The sequence below is a fragment of the Zerene cesonia genome, chromosome 18 (genome assembly GCF_012273895.1).
Source record: "Zerene cesonia ecotype Mississippi chromosome 18, Zerene_cesonia_1.1, whole genome shotgun sequence".
NCBI classification, from domain to species: Eukaryota; Metazoa; Arthropoda; class Insecta; order Lepidoptera; family Pieridae; genus Zerene; species Zerene cesonia.
In genome coordinates, this window is record NC_052119.1 from 3448841 (window position 1) to 3467296 (window position 18456).

Sequence of the window (18456 nt, forward strand, 5' to 3'; positions counted from 1 at the left end):
TTCACTCAGAGTGCCAGAGTGCAATCTGAGCTACTGAGCCCCCCCGCCACGACAAGGCTTGGAACCGATGGGGGGGGTGGCCTCGAACACCTGACATTCGATTGAATTACAACATCCTATCCACCGAGCCACCACTGCAAAATAGTTATCAATTTTAAAATAATCCTTTCTTACAAATCCAAAATTATAATATCAATCAAACATGACTTATTCGTGCAAATTCATTCAATGGAGAGTTAACCCAAACATAATGGCTTATTATATAATCATCAATAATTTGTTTAACCACTTCTGACGGATAAAATATAATTGCTTACTAACTGTTCATAGGCTTTCACATATAATGATGTGTTTGGATAATAAATTCCATGTGATGATTGGCTTGTAATGTTATGTAACTTTACGATCAACTAATTCTACATGAATGGTCGCACTAGTCAAAGTTAAATTTATGTTTTCTCTCTGTCACGTGAACTAATGGTATATCTATTAATCTTATTTTTCTTCTCAAATTCGCAATCTAAAATATATGGTAATTCATACTGATTTAGCATTATAAAAACCTTCCGTACTTAACACTCTCGCGTGTATAACAACACAAAAAAAAAATATTAAGTATAGTTTTAGGGATTCTCCTCTAACACTATAATGATAATAATTGATAAACTAAACTCGATGCAACTATGCTGCTTATAAAATATAGAAGTTCCACTTAGCACCAGTGATCTCGTTTTTCTATCATAAAAATTGTTTTAAAAATATACAGTTATGAGCCGTTTAAACGGTCGTACGTTGTATAGGTCAAGAACGCTATTTGAACAAGTTGTTTTGTTCATTTAATTCGAGTTATGTAACACCTGTCGTCTGTTGTCTACAATAATTGGGTTTTTGCCCTATTGACATTTAACTTTTCACTTGTATCGAATAATAAAGTAATAAATTAAAGTAAACGCATAGTTCGTTTAATTCCTACTGTTACAGCGGTTTCTAGGTTTGATAGTGCCCATTTGGACTGTTTCTAACCGTTAGGAAATCTATAAGTATAATACTATGAAGTAATACTTCTATTACAAATGTATATTTATATTAATAACTAGCTGCGCCCCGCGGTTTCACCCGCGTAAGTCCGTATCGCGTAAGAATATCGGGATAAAAGTTGCCTATATATTATTCCAGTTGTTCAGCTGTCTACGTAACAAGTTTATAGCAAAAACACAAAAAGTTTATTTGTGTAATTATTCACTGTATGTGAAAATATTTCCATTGACATATTATGTTTAAGTTACTGGTTGACTTGTGTTACAAATACATCTTCTCCTACTTATTTTAAGTTATTTTAATCATATTCATAGCCGGTTCGAGAAATATGAACCGGTTTTATTTTGATAACGAATTTGTATCAGTAAATGATACTTAACCTATTTGCCAAAAAATAACTATATCATACAATATACAGTTAAAAACAATCAAACAGCTTATACCTGTTTTAATTAATTAGCCTGAATCTATACTAATATTATAAAGCTGAAGAGTTTGTTTGAACGCACTAATCTCAGGAACTACTAGTCCAATTTAAAAAATCTTTCAGTTTAACATAGCCCATTTATTAAAGATTGTTATAGGTTATATACGTACCACGGGCGAATCCGGGGCGGACCACTAGTAACCACTAGTAACATAAACAAGGATGAAATTTTCATAAAATAATTTTAGCCCCTTTCATCAAAGCAATGACAAACAAACACAAACATATGGCTTGGGATTATCTAAGCAAGCGATCATATTACAGGAAATATTTATATCTATTTCCCTCGTGTTTCGCATCGCACTCACATTACTCGTGATGAAACATCGGATAGAGTGACCCTTGAACAGGTTCTCATTTATATCTGCGGTGAACATTCTTCATTGTATTTTTAGTACTTTAACCACATTGCATGGAGAAAATTGTATGAGTAGTAGCATCGTAACTTTTCCACCTGTTATATTATATTTACTTAAACATTGTTTTTCTCGTAAAATATTTCAAGAAGACAAAACATTCATATCCAGGATATTGTCTGATTATTTACATCACACATAGGTCTTGATGAAAGGCCGCATTTATGTAGGAGCACAGATAATATAATATTATACTAGTAGTACTAGCTATACAATAAACTATGAGATTTTACTAAGAATAAGATCGCTTTTGAGACATTCTGTGACGTCAAAGGTATTCAAACGAATTCAAAAAATTAGGAACAGTTAGGCAAATGAACAGAAACCATTATTAAAATGCAAAAAGGATATCTAAGTAAATTGTATTTTTGTGTAAAAAAATTGACACATTAAGGCCATTTTCTATGGTTATATCTTCTCTATCTTCGGAGCTGAATCATATAGCTCACTACGTATAACATATACGCCAGATCAGCGTTCTATTCGATGAAACGGAGAAAAAACATGAAGGAAAGATAACGTTTCTCTGATGTGGATAGTTATGTTCCTACGATTACTTTGCACCTTCAATATGAACAGGTTATGTTTCGAATATACAAGTATTGCCAATTGTAATTTACACGGCGTGATATCAAGTTCAAAACCCCTAACGTATATGATAATGGCACTATTAAGCATTCCGATCGCAGCATGCGAACGAACTACGTGATAACAATCAGTTTTGCTCATGGTTTGACAATTGTGCAAAATTCAAAGATTCGACGAGTTCATTGTGCCTGTCATTGTGCTTACGAGTAAGCAGGCTTAATATTAACACTAAATAAGATATGTAATTGTTTAGGCGCGAATAAATAGCAGAGATAATCTGGGAAGATCCTCAGTGGTGATAATACCGCCTTTTATACCATTAGGTATGTTTTTATGATTTTATGGTGAATTTCAGGTATATGATAAAAAGTAAATAAATAAAATTTTGATGTAACAAGAAAATCGTTTAATAATTATAAAGTAATATTTATTAATGAAAATAAATAAGATGTGCTCGTCTTTCTTTCTTTTTATAACAAGTATTTATAATTTATAAAGAAGGATAGAAACTCAGTAAGTATTAGATATGCTGAGTGAAATTTTACTATTTATTTTTATTACTTCCCTTTCTAGTTAAGTTAGTTCAGAAAAATATACGATAAAACAGTTAAGGCTTTTAGAGAAATGAAATAAAAAAAGCATAACGTATTTTTGTATGTAGAATAAACAATGAGCATTCCCAGCTTATTCATAAGAAAGACAGTTATAAAACCAAACTTGAATATATAATTTAAGTCATTCTAAAATGTAACTTCGTGAATGGAATTTTGTTAATAACAATTATAATATAGAGTATAAACTGCACATAAACACATCTGTACATTATAGTTTATTGAAAAACATAAATGCACTAAGGATAGGATTTTACATTAAGTTGAATTAGATAGTTATGCATATAAAATTAATATTCAAAGTATAATATTATAACATACATTTCTAATTACTATAGCATACACCACAATATGTGTATATGGTACATATAACACCCATCTCGGTTTGTGTGCAAAAATATCAAAAGATTAAGAAACCGTGAGAATGAACTGGCATAAAAATAAATGAATTGTACAGAGAATATATAACTCTTATAAATTAATATTATTCTTAACAATCCAATTAAAGATCGGTTTGAATTTAGAAATGAAACAATAGAATGAGTTATAAATTGTGGGAACATACTAGAATAATCGCTATGCTATAGTGCTGTAGAAGTCAAAAACGTTGCTTTTTTTAAAATCAATCCGCGCTATGGTTTATAACTTCTCGCAGGGAATATGACCAAAATATTGAGAGAAGGTCTATGTTATCCAAATATGATGATTAAGATTTTTAATGAAGTTGTTTTCCACTACGTCACTATTTATGTCGAACAGTTTATTGCGACTTCATTTTAATTGAAAAACTTATTTTTTATATTTTACGACAAACCCAAACAAGAAGAGAACTTATATGTGTTATTAAGGAGCTGTTGGTACTTGGAAAATCACTCTTACTGTTTTCAAAAGCGACGAAATTACTACGAATTTATGGACGTTCTTATAGAGTAAAGACTATCAATCTAAGGACTGTTAGAAAAAAAAATCAATACATCTGAACTAAACATGATACATTAGCCATTGTCACGTTAGTATCAGCGACGGAGGCTGCAGTGAAGACGTGGGAACAACAAATAGAGAGCCGAGTAAATAAACCGAACCAGTAAACAGCATGGGCCGATTTCGTGAGGACAAACTTTGAGAGAACCTAAACCTGTTCAAGTGAATTTTCTTAACAAACAAATGTAGTTTGGATTGTGTAAATATATACATTATACGTGTACACTCGGTACCTCTGGATTGTTTTGAGGTTTTACTTTCAATGTGTAGCTAACTTGATTTTGTTTGGGTTTTAGGGTTTTAGAGTGCTGCTACTATGCGAGAAATTTTAATTACAGTTTGAGGTATATATTATTCATGTTATTAAAACAATATAATGAAGATAACATCCATTATAACTGCACAAAATGAAACTTAGATAATGACCTAAAAAGGCTGGTAATATTATTATAAAAACTATGCTACTATGATACTTAAAAATTGGCGGTTCTTCAATAGTCTACTAGATCCTTATATCCTTATAGAATTGCGACAAAATGTGAGCACCTCTAGAAAATATATCTAATTACACACAATTAGATATATCTTCTCATTGCATTAAATTGATGTCAATACGAGTATAAATAACGAGAAACGTAATACCAAGAGGACCCATACATTATTTAGAAAGCGACGCGTGAATGCAGTCAAGGTGAAAGAATAACTTACTAAGCATTGCTAATCACGTATCTAGTTATGATCTGCATATTATCGGCTCCTGTTCTTTATAGTATTACGTATTAACACGTACCTATAGAAGAAAGTGTGCAGTGCAGATAAAAATGCAAATGTGTTACGGGTAGAGACCTAGGCCTATACGAATAGTCAATGTTTCTGTGATTACGAGGGATTACAATGTACATAATATGTATGAGAATGCTCAATAATAGGGCAGAAATTTTCAACATAAGTCTTATGTGTAAATTATACAATAACAATAAATTTTAGAGGAAAATAACCGAAAGCTATTAAAAGCGGCTGACATTAGCCGAAACATAAAATATTAGTATTAACTTAAAGCTTATGTTCGTTACGATTAACATATTTGATAAATGAGGAATAGTGTTTTACTTTAATTGACAAAAGATATACAGAAATCATAAAACTTAAACTTTATATAAAATTTAAAAAACACCTGGCAACCGTAACGTTGCAGTTTAGTGAGAGCTGGCAACCATTTCTACTCTGTACATAATTTCCATTAAAGTGATGTAATATTTATTAAAATCACACAGCTAAAATTTGAATTACCAAATAAATTATAAAAAAAGGAATTACAGATATTTGCGGCTAATTATATAAAAAAAGATACATACAGAATCGAGCTGTGGGATCTTAGTTACTATGTCATGTTTAAATTGCATTGCAACATACGCATAAAAACTTTAATTTAAAAGCTAAATAAAATTCAATTACACGAATTAGCACTCAACCTAAACGAAAAATCCTTCAACTAAAAAGTGGTCTGTGACGAAGATTAAAAAACCATTTAAGCCGTGAAATTCATGCTGGCTGTTAAAACAATAGGTTATGCAGCAATTTTAAATTAACAATGCATAGGTTATTGCCAAGACGCTGTTATGTAACGAAACGTGTTTGTTAGTGTTATGTTTGGAAAAAAAACCGGCAGAATTCAACTTGTACCAGTCGTAACAGACGATATTCTTTTTATAGCGCCCCAAGTGATTGATAAACAATACGTACTTATATTTGTTTTTAGTGCAATTTCTTATATATGAATCACCGATTGTTAGATAATACTTTATACGTTTAGAAAGTATACAATATTTAGTTTAAGGAATATTTATTCTAAACATGTCTAAGCCTAAACGGTTTCTATATACACTTTTTATTGTGTATGTTTAGAAGTGAACATAAAAGAAGTCATTGCACGTAATAAAAGTTTACAACTCAGCAACTTACTACGGTTATCAAAGTAAAACTAATAGGAGTACAGACAGTGTCACAAGAGAAAAGCAGGTTTCTATAAAAAAAAACTAAATGTTTATATAAATACATGTTCATATCGATGAAGCTGAAAATTTATGTATATATTAACGCATTTTCTGGAATTAGAATTACCATGGAAACCAGTATATGTCCCACGCCTTATTTTAATTCTTATTTTCAAGGACTTCCACGTAGTAGAGAGTATTTCAAAGTACTGACAATGTATTTTTTAAATATTTTACCATTTATCTTACTAAGCTTTTCATACAATTTCTTTTTTCTCAAACTCTCACATAATAACGAGTTACTCTTGTATTCATCATTTCCGTGTTGTCCAAGGGAAAACTATGTTTTTGTGTTGAACTGTCTATTGTCTGAAATTTTTATTCAATCAATGCAAAGGTTCGCAAGGTTTGATGTTATTACATATGATGGATTTTCGTTTTTTGTTCGCATTCTACATAGATAAAAACTAATCATCACAAGGGAATCTTACTCAGATAGCTTCGTAATAATATACTAGAACACGTTTGTTTGAATTACCAGCTTCATACTAGATTAAATAAGTCTGAAATTTATTAAGTATTATAAGAGAGTGATTAATATTCTTTTAAATTTTTTTTGTTATATTTAATTTTGCTTGAAGGTGGATTCATAAAAAAAGTTTTATTTTTACAAATAAGTCCGGCATTTTCATTAATTTATGACCACAAATGTCGATACTAATGAACAGAGAGAAAGAAAAACATTTGAACGCAATTAACACTTGGTTCCAATTTTAAATTCTCACGCGACAAAGCGAAAATCGTATCAAATTATATTTGACACATTCTATTTTAATATGTCATGGACAATTAATATATCATGGACTAAGTAGTAACTAGTAAGTTGGTAACATGAAGGCCATTAGAATTATTATTTCAACAATAACCAATCTTCCTCAAATTATTAGAACTGAAATAAATTTAAATAGGACATATGAGGGATTGTTTTTAAAAGAAAATCATGAAAATCAATTCATCCTGTTAAAAGTTACGAAGTAACAAATATAAAAACAGTCGAATTCATAATCTATTCCTCTTTTTTGAAGTTTATTTATTTTCGTCATAAATGGGCAGGATGATAAAGAAACAATTTATTCATTTATATTCATTTTTTTTAATAAGCTTCACCTTTAGTTGCTATGGTATTTTTTTATGAAGCAAGTAGAATTATCATGAAAATACGGGCCTTTGCCGCCATAAAAAATTATATAGAAACCTCTTAAATTGAGTTTAGTCTTTACTATTTAATCAAAAACTAGTTAATTAATTATTTTATTCCAAGAACATTCATAAAAGCTATTAAGATTTAGCAATACTGAAACAAATACGATACATAAATGTTTAATGAGTTAGCATAAAGTAACTCCATTAAAACCTTTTTAAAAGCTTTAGATATTCCAATCATAAACAATACAGATTAAGAAAGCAGTCCACGCTGAATGCAGACTAAACCAATTTCGTTTATGGAGTGTTACATAAGCCTACCAATATCAATATCTTATCTAACAAATTGTTTGTATGTCTGTTCGCACCTCTTCCGGTGCGGTTTGTTTGTATAATCATTGTTATGCAGTAGCGTAATTCACTTTTGGCTTTCGAGGAATGAAATACGACTGGATTTTTAATGCTTATATTTTTCTATGGAATGTATGAACGCAAAATTATGTATGTACACTGTGCAGCCTTAGAATTTATCACTTGATATGCTGAATATCTAATATTTATATTTATTATCGTTATAGTCTACACAGAAATGTGTTTTAAGTTTAAATTAAAAAAAAAATGTCAATACGTCGAGTGAGTTGCCGCTCATTTTTTTTCTCTATAGATTTACAATATTTAACAAGTTTACCTAAATCCGTAAACATTACATTATAATTAACATAAAACATAATGAAACATGTCTGTCAATACATTATTCGCTAAATAAGGGTCATCTAACGGCAAATGCTGATTCGATCACGATTAACAATACATTAATTAATGCTATCTCGAAACAGACATCACGAAACGCTTCGATTTGAATATTTTAATAAAGACCGCCTTCGAAGTATCTACTTTTAGTTGTAACCCTACATTTAAACATACATGTATACATGATAGGTAGAAAAACTGCTTTGGCGGTTTTAAGTCACATTTCACAAGAAAAACATATAACTAACAAGAAAAAAAGTCATTCAAACTCAGTCTTTTATCGCGTTCTCGAATAAATAAATTCATAGTATTTATCCCTTATATTGTGTTTTATCGTATATCGCATATCGCAAAAGTATCATCTATATACCTAATAAGTATTACCCGAGATACGCAGCTGCATATAATTAATGGGCATAAATGAATGGGTAATAACAGCATTTTATGCGCAATCTTTTCACTTCTCACGCCAGTTTATAACGAGGAATGCGTATACAGTTTCAATGCAAATAAACCCCATTAATAATGAAGCGTTGAATGGCATTTCATTTGATCGTCTACGGCATGGTGATCCCTGTGTACGGTCCGTGCTATGTGTGTGAGTATGCCTTGATGCTATTGCCGAAAAGAAATAGCTTATTCTTGAGAACTACGTACACATTCTGTGTTTATCTTTGGAAATAAATTAATAATGTTTACCTATTTAAATAAATGAGATTAATTTTAAATCAAGACTAGTATTGTTAACGCGAAATGCATTGACGTACTGTTTTATATAGTACAACAATAGTAAGATCATGATAGTCTGTTCTTACATATCGCCACAGTACAAAGAGACAGTATAATACAGCACCGTCGATCTCGTAGTAAGAGCCGAAATAGTAGAGGTAGACACAACTCAATAATAGTAAATAACAATAAAATGCGTGGGGTAATCTCTTAATAGTGTCCCGAGTTGCTAACAACATGCCCGTCTGTAGATCGGGCTCGTTCCTCGCGCGTCTCATCCTCCTGTACTATCAATTTGTCTAAACGTCTTCGCTGAACAAATGAATGGGTTAATAGACTGTGGATACCACTGCGATATAACAAGAAATTGTTACAATAAATAGAATACTATTAACAAATTTACTATCTATTTGCCGTGATTGTCATGTTTTTTTATTTGTAACTTAAACCACGCAGAAGAAGCTGCCTGAAGCTAATGTTATAATAAACTTCCATTGATAAAGTTTTTGTAGTCGAACACATTCTACTACCAGAATCTAATTATATACTGAACTATAAGTTTTATTTGAGTTTTAAAAAAGATGTATTTCGGCCAAGCCGTTATAATTTCTATTCAACAGAGTCCACTTAAACCAGCTTGTTATTTTCTAATAGAAATGTACAGTTGTTTTTAAATATTGCACTGAAATTCTTAATTCGCAAATAAATGTAATGTTATCGTATTAACGAAGATCGATAGAAAATGAAGGCAATAGTGATTTCAGTTTGTATATTATTTGATATATACTTTTTAATTGCACAAATAATGTTCTATGAGTTGCATCATCATAAAGTCGGATATAATAATATATTGGAGCAACGGATGAAGTCCCAAAGGCATTATGTGAGTGTTTTGAAAGTAACGGAGCAAAGCCACATACCGTAAAATAATTATGTATGGCATGCGCATAAAATTTTGCAAACAAACATCTAACTTATAATGAAAATAATAGCTGTTATATTTTCAATAATTGTCTACATTATATTATTATTTATTTAGTTGGGAATATTTTAATTTTCCATATACTTAGTGAATGTTCGCCGTTACAAATAATTAAATTTTTTTGATAATATTTTTTGTCTTACATGACTCGTCAATTAATCAATACCAATTAAAAGGTTTAATTGTTATAATGTTATAATGTTATAATGGTTAATGGTCCTAATTTTCCCAATGATTATTCATTGCCATAATTGACAATCTATTATAAGGAACTATAATTTAATTAACATTGTATTTGAAAGCGGCACCTCCATATGCTGTACCCAAAATGGTGATGTTGACGCGTGATCGACAGCTACGGCCGATGAAAGCGTGCCGTTGCCCCATATACATTGTTATATAAAACAATAATTAAGTTTTATGGTGAAACTATGTGATTATATTTGCATGTAGGCTGGCAGTATTGGACCAAATTATTGATAAATTATATGTTTCGGTACCGTACGACACGTGAGCAGCAAACAAATTCGATGAAAGGCTTGCTCAGTAATTAATTATAGTGAGCTATATATGGCAAAAAAGTAGTCAACATTTGTGTTCTGGCAAAAAAACAATGTGGTATATAAAATTTTTAGTTTTATAGCATTGAAATGCTTTATAAATGAGAACCCGCGTCTTTTTGCCAGCAAAACGACTTCGAATTTCGCCTCGTGATTAATTTTTTCTATTCTTTCAAAATTTCTCAATGTGTTATATACTGACCGACTTACTTTTTACCAGCGTCATTAAGCTTCGTTTTCTTTGCAATGAATCTCTTAAACACAGGAAATAAGCAACCGTGGTATCCAATAAAGTACAAACGAAATGGATTATTTAATTAGAAGTATTGATATAAACTTCCCAGCTCTAAGTCGGTCAAGGCATGGCCGAGGTCGGCTCCAGCATTGTCAGAGATGATCGTGGTCAGCGGAGCGAAACAGTGAATTGGAGTCAATTCTTGAACAAAGTATCGTTAAAGGGATGTCCGCGTTTCATGTAATTATTCCAATTAACAACACCAGAAGTTTAAACTGGATTAAACCTATTGTAACGTGAATTGTTATAAAACAATCGTTACCAACTAAAACTAGTTAAACATATCGGTTTAATATAAATAAATACGAAATTTCGCAAATAGTTATCTTTATTTCCAATCAATGATTTTTTTTTCTTCAGCATGTAAACACGTGGTAAATAAAATACCCATTACATATTACTAGCTTTCCGTCCGAGGCTTAGTACGCACAGTAACAGGAAATTCCCGTGGGAATGATTTGTTTCACCGCGATAAATGTAGCCTATATCACTCTCTGGACTCCTGACTGACCAGACATAAAAATAATACGATAAAATCGCTCCGTTGCGATAGAAGACAAACAAATACACTTTCGCATTTATAATATTAATAGGGATACATCTATACATCCATCACTCCATATTAATTCATAACATGACTAAGAGATATATTTAAAAGCTCTTATTTAACCTACGCACTATCAATTCAGAACATATAAAACGACAAATCTTGAAATTTTATTGATACGACATTTTTGAAACGGAAAATAATTAACATGTTGCCATTCGATCCTAAACATAAGCATATCCAAATAAATAAAAAAGACAATATATTATATGCTTGAGTATATTATACCGTGCTTTTCATAATTTTTTTATTGTGGGAGTCGAGCACACTTCGGCACAAATTGGGCCAGCTCGCACCGGGGAAGTACCACACCCCCACAGAAAACCTGCGTGGAATAATAGCATGCTATTGTGTTTCGTACGGTGAGTGGGGGACCCGGAGGCCGGTATCCTTTTCCCCACCCTTACCAGTTCATTCCTTCTTTCCAGTAACCAATCCTCTCTTTATCCCTTAACCCTAAAAAGCGGGTAGCGCATTCACAGAGGCACTATTCCTGTGCGCATGTCCATGGACGGTGGTGATCGCATACGATCAGGCGAACCACCAGCTCAGTTGCCCACATAAACAATGAATATGAAAGAAACACGATAGAGACCAGAGCCGTATCTAAGTAACAAAACGTTAGTAAATATAAGTAATACTCCACTAAACAAAAGTCTAATAAAATCTAATGATTCAGATAAGGCTTGGATGTAAACAGAACATGGTCTTGACCTGCATTCCCGTCAACCATTGTGTAGTGGGTGTTGATGATCGTAATCAGTATTGTATCACTTACCTGCCTACATGTCACGAGAGTATTGACTTACGTGGCAACTATACCCTGTCTGAAATAACTAACAGCCGAAGGACGATAATTTAACAACATTATATGGACAGGACCACATTTTCGTTCTAATGGTTATAATGGGGCTGATTAAGCTCATGTTGAAACATATTTTCGCTTATTTTAAAAGTATTTTTAAATCACGATATATTTGTTAATCTTTATAACGTGAGGCAGTTTTACCAGCATATAGAGCAACATTAAAAGACAAAATTGATGCTAGTATTTTAATACATTTTATAGTTATGAGACAAAACACAAAAATAACAGTGTAAACAAAACACTGCAGTATTCTGTACCGTTTATTATTCTTTGTCAGTACGATCATACGAATGGGTTAGCCTTAGCTAGGATTCCGTTCACTTTATTTATAATGATACATCAATTACTCTAGAACAAGAAAACTGAGTGAAGACATAATCAAACAATTGCAGAAGGCACAACTACTCTTTAATATGAGGACATACTTTGAAAGGGGCACACATTTTCTTATATTCCCCATATAACATTATGAAACTGTCTCGGGAAATCACCCTTAGAGACAGTCACGCAATTGCAACACCCAGGCTTATGTAATTCCCAATCACAATTGCTGAACCAACGCCAATATCAAATACCGTTATAAAACGAATATAATTCATGACCTGTTTACAAACAAAAAGCCGACACACCGAGGTTGCATTTAACTATTCTAATAAGTAATAAAACAGCAGAGGCGCGGCATGTTTTATAAAGTAGCGTTTATGCTAAAAATGCTGATTAAAAATAAAAGATATAAAATTCTCATGTCACAGTGTTAGTTACCACATTCCTCCGAAACAACTGGACCGATTCTCATAAAATTATGAGTGCATATATGGTATTATTTTTCATATCCCTAAATGATAAGTGTAGGGCACAACAGCGGTTACCGGTTTAACATTTATTGAAAAATCTTTACATCAGTGAACTACGCGCTACAGTTTATGTAACGCCTAGACTTTTTACATCGACAAAAATCTCCTATACAAGCCAAAAAAATTAATTTTTAAAAATTATTCTTGTCTTGCAACGATTCTCACGTTCTCCTTATATACTAGGTATTCCACGAAGCCGATCAAGAGCGCTAAGTAACATGATACTGTAAGAAAATACTTTATGAACGTATCTTTATAAACCCTTGCGTGTGAACCGACCACTACGAATAATTTGACGAGGCCTTGACACGTGGGATTAAGTCGTGGATATTAATTAAAATGACACTTGTTTAGGGTCACGGTTCAAACACGAATATTCAACCGTGCTATGGTAATTTGACAGGTTTTGTCGATGGCCATAATTGTATTATCGTTTATTGATGTAATGAACAAATGGCAGTTGCATTGAATATCTCACAAATAATGTTTACAAAAAATTGTATAGCTATAATTATAAAAGATGAAACTATGTATAGACGAGACGTAACGTACGATAATATTCCTAGCGTAATTAATCCTATCTTCCCCATTACAACGTTGTCTCCAAACTCAATGACATTCATTAACATGCATTTGTATTTTCAGTTCAATACTTTGTAACAATCGGTGTGAATTGTTTTTCTTACATGTAACAGAACGATTTATATTGCGTCATCGAATGCTAAGATCCGATTGTCAGTCCTTATTTAGACACCACGCAGCAGCGTTGATGTGGTGTCAGTAACCTCTTATTAAATTGCTTGTAAAAACTAAATATCGCTTGCACTGTCCAATCTGTTCTTTGTACGTATTATGTAATCATTAGGATGTCAGAATGAAGAGAATATGATAGCCGTAATATCTATGCCGTTAATTGTTCGTATGGTAAGAGAACAGCTAAAACGAGAGTGGAAAAAAGTATTGTAAACTAGCTGTGCCCCGCGGTTTCACCCGCGTAAGTCCGTATCCCGTAGGAATATCGGAATAAAAAGTTGCCTATATGTTATTCCAGTTATCTAGCTGTCTACGTACCAAATTTCATTGCAATTGGTTCAGTAGTTTTTACGTGAAAGAGTAACAAACATCCATACATCCATACTTACAAACTTTCGCATTTATAATATTAATAGGATAAACGTGTTTTTAAATAGAAGTAAAGATGATTCATGATGGTCGGTTTCTAATCCTGCCTGGCCTTGAACGTGAATTTGACGCAGTGAAATCATAGAACAATTGAATTAATTTATATGGCAATTAAAGTAACTAAAAGAACAAGTTCAAGAATACTGCACTATCTAAATAAGTGGAACGCGTGTTTCTAATGGAATCAAATTCAGTTTTCTACAAACATTGGGTACATTTCAATACATATATTTTTATTTTATTTTAGTCCAATTTTATTTGGACTCAAATAAAAAAAAAGTATCTAGTCTTGTCGCATTTATATCACCTTATAGATAGGTAGCAAATATTGTGAAATATCGCTATATATACCGACGAAAACATACGCTTACCTTAAGTAATTTGCTCAGAATTACAGCAAGACATTTTTACGAAAAGAATCCCCACCTGCAACAAGAGAAGCACTTAATCAAAATTATGAAAACATAATGTGGTTTCTTAAAAGTAATTATTATGTAATTCATTCGATATTATCCAAAACCTGTCGCTTGCATAATGTCATCAAGTGCATCACTCGTGTCATTCACCCAGAGCCTGCCGCGGCGCTCAATATTTATTTATTTTATACTTTCACTTATTATTATTTAATATATCAGAATATAATAGATAATTATATGCTCTACTTCCGAGTTAATACAGAAAATTTAATTAGATCCGCACGCAATTGAAATAAATTTGAATGCAACAGCAACAAATTCTAAGCAATTATAGTTGACTTATTTTATTAACATTGTTACATTTCTCGGACAATCATCATTATTTTTAGTTCTTATTTGTTAATCATTATCCGTTAAATAGAAATAAATATTCAATGTTCTTTCTAATTTTCGTTATAGAATTTTCAAGCAGATATATATATCTCACAATGGTGACACCTTATTACAAATGCATACAGGAATCCTTACGATGGTAGAAGGAAATGAATTAAAGCACACATGTGAATGGCTTCATATCCATTTCTATCTATTCATTACACATTAATATGTGAATGAAATAAAATATCCTATTATCAATTAATAGCTTTTAGGATTGTTTAATGGAAACAGTTTTAAAACGTGTAATTATTTATAGAAACAATTCAGTGTGTAAAATAAACATTGACAATTCATGTGCGACTGAAACTGAAGAAATCATAAAGCCTCTAAATTAGCTTATTGATATATTTAGAAGACTATTTTAATTTATTTAATTGTCGGTTAACATATAACCGCAAGTGGACAGCTGGGTAATTTCAAATAATCACTGCAGTCTCGGATTACACATGCGTGCAACTAACTGCACTGAATTCTTTGTTAAATGCATAATGCTATGTTAAAGAGATGAATTCATGGAGAAATATATTTAGGAGCGTAATTATTACATATTTTAAACAACTGCATACTACGAATTGCAATCAGTTAAAGAGGGTAGCAATTGATAGATAGCACAAAGACGCCAGTATGTAAGAGACAACTTAAATTTATGAGATTACTAGAAGACTTAATCTTTTTGTAATGTTATATTAGATTTTTCACAACATGCAAATATTTTTATATAGTAGTAACTGTAGTAAGTAACTGTTTTGCAATGAAGTAGATAATAAAACAAAACTGAAGAAACACGCATTAAACGGACATTTTGGCCATGAAAGTTCAGTCAAACGACTTTTTACCGCAATAAAAAAGCATACATTTAATAAAATAAAAAGCAATCGTCAATACACGTCGAGCACCAACGCCGTAATGTTTCTTATCAACTTTCGCGTTCCACACCTCTTTACTCTTACACTTTCCTTATGCCCTTACATGATTGACTTTTTATCACTTTCTGATTGTTAGATTGTTTATATACAAATATAGACATGCAGCTTATATCATGCACTAGTCAGTATAAGAACGATTGGCACTTACTTTTAAGATATAATCAGAACAGACTGTGTTTAGATACTTGGCGGTATTTCGAAAGACCAACTAAAATAAAAGTGAATTCAGGAAAAAAATCATAAAAGCTATTAATGAGCTTTGTGATTTATTTGTTTATATGGAAATATATTTCATAAAATGTCTGCCATGCCATGTCTAAATAATGTTAATCGTCGCTCAATTAAGAGACACTAGGGACTAGTATAGGCTAAATATAGGCTAAATTTGTGCTATCTTTTGTTCTATCCTACGAATAGTTATTTGTAATTACCTTCTATTCATATATCAATAGTAAGTATATCTTATATTTATAAATAAGATTCTGACTACATTTTGATATTTCTTATGTGCCTTAGGTATGATTCTTGAGAAACAACCTTTGACGTTAATTAAAATCATTAAAACCAAGGTCTATAAAATAATTCGCTACCATATTCGTTTTTACCATGATTACTCTAACCGTGGTTATTATAAAATTATCGTGCTTATATGGTATTAATTTTATAATGGTTACATTTCATTACATCTGCGTGCTTGGTTAGCAAATAATAAACAAACTATCATCCCAGTTGTTTTGTATACACATATGCAAACATGAAAAAACACGAAAAAATATTAACATTTCGATTACTTCTGAGAACGAATATAACTTACAACCAAACTTTGAACAAAATTATTATTAATATTATTATAATAATTTAAGAAAGCGTGGAATGTTAACTACATATAATACGATATTTATGGCCGCAATCGCTAAATTGCGATGGAATATCAAATAACATCAGTACTTGTAAACTTATCATATAGAAGTTATTCAATTAGAAATTCATGAAGTATTGGCAATTTCCTATTTGCAAAGAACTGCTTAACGCTTACGCCCTATAGGTACTTGTAAAACCTTGCAATAATCTTAATTATCGACTTTCATAATTTTATCAACCAATTTAAAAAAGGAGTGGGCCTATATCAAAACCGAATTTTTGGTGTCTGTCATGTGGTCCAATATATTTTGTATAATTCTGACAATTTGTTTCTTAAAAATTGTGAAAAATTATTATTATTACAAAAAAACAAACAGCAAAAATATATACTTTTGAAATTTTAAGACTATATACCTACTGAATAGATTTGAAAAAGTATATGTTATATTTGTACAATTGAGCAATTGCATTTATTTTGTGGCACCGATATTGCGAAGCAATGAAGCATGTCGTGTCAGTGACTTAGTATCGTATCCCACTTTTTTTTTCATCTTTGTGACCACTGCTTTCCATGACGTCTCCAACACTGGAGTCAAATTGAATTGCTCATCACTTCTGTGGAGTCTAATAATAAATTCGTTACGTATTATCTATAATAATATAAAGAGGAAGAATTTGTACGTAAGTATGTCTGTAATGTTCACACAAAAACTACTAGACCGATTTCAAAAATTCTCTCATCATTAGAAAGGTGCAACTTCACTGAGTGACAAAAACCATATATGTACCGAGCTAACAGCTACTTAGTAATATTCCACAACTACAAGGCTAATATTTATGTTTTTTTTAACTGTCCTGCAAATCGTCTTACTTTTTTGACTTGAACAAAATTGGTTCGTATAGACGCACCTTTAAAAACAACATGACGAAAACTTGACTTAACCATATCAGTGACAGTCAATTTATATAACTCATGTATTCGCTGTTACAGTAATTCATTAAAACCAAGTAATCTAACCGGTACTTTCAACTCAGCCGGCGCGCCCAAATGGGCATAATATTAATAGCTTAGTTCAACCGTGGAAATTAGACCAATAGTCGAGGTTATTACGAAACATAAAAATGTGAATATTGGTCACGCTTCATTATTAATAATCTAAGGTTTTGTAGATGAAAGTAATTGGGACAAAGATATTATATCGTTAATGGTTTCAGTTGTTAAAATTCGCTCGTGTCCGAATGACAATTAAGGTTAAATTTCGGCGGCAATTGTTTAATTAAAACTGAAACAATTTTTCATTGAAACGAATAACAGAAGTTTTAGTAGTCATGGTAGTCTATATCAGTAGAATATGCTATTTCGTAAAATCATTAAATATTTACAAAAACAAGCCAGCGTAATCTACAAAGTAAATGCAGTATCTAGTTCAGTCGCAGAGTCATGTCACGGGAAAATTTATGCCTTCGTAAATATTAGCTAGATTCGTTTGAATATTAAGCAAGTTCCGTTCTGAATTTTAAAGTGCGTTCGCGTGTATGATAATATTTGCATGTTTGTATGTATTAGCTATTGTTATTTCGATCATATCAAGTTTTAAATTAGATATTCAATTTTATTTCTAGCAAGACATGAAGGTTTTGCCCTGCATTTTTATTTTAATAAATCAACC

At 31.5% G+C, this 18456-nt stretch overlaps 1 protein-coding gene across 2 annotated transcripts in view; it reads right to left on the minus strand.

Moving 5' to 3' along the window:
• The window catches only part of LOC119833732 (rootletin), a 93388-nt gene that overhangs the window by 42975 nt on the left and 31957 nt on the right, over positions 1 to 18456 (minus strand). The window contains exon 2 of one of the 2 annotated variants that reach the window (XM_038357892.1): positions 14517 to 14571. The exons of the other annotated variant lie outside the window; for it this stretch is intronic. The gene's annotated coding sequence lies outside the window, so the exon portion shown is untranslated. The remainder of the gene's footprint in view (positions 1 to 14516; positions 14572 to 18456) is intronic. 2 annotated transcript variants of the gene reach the window in all.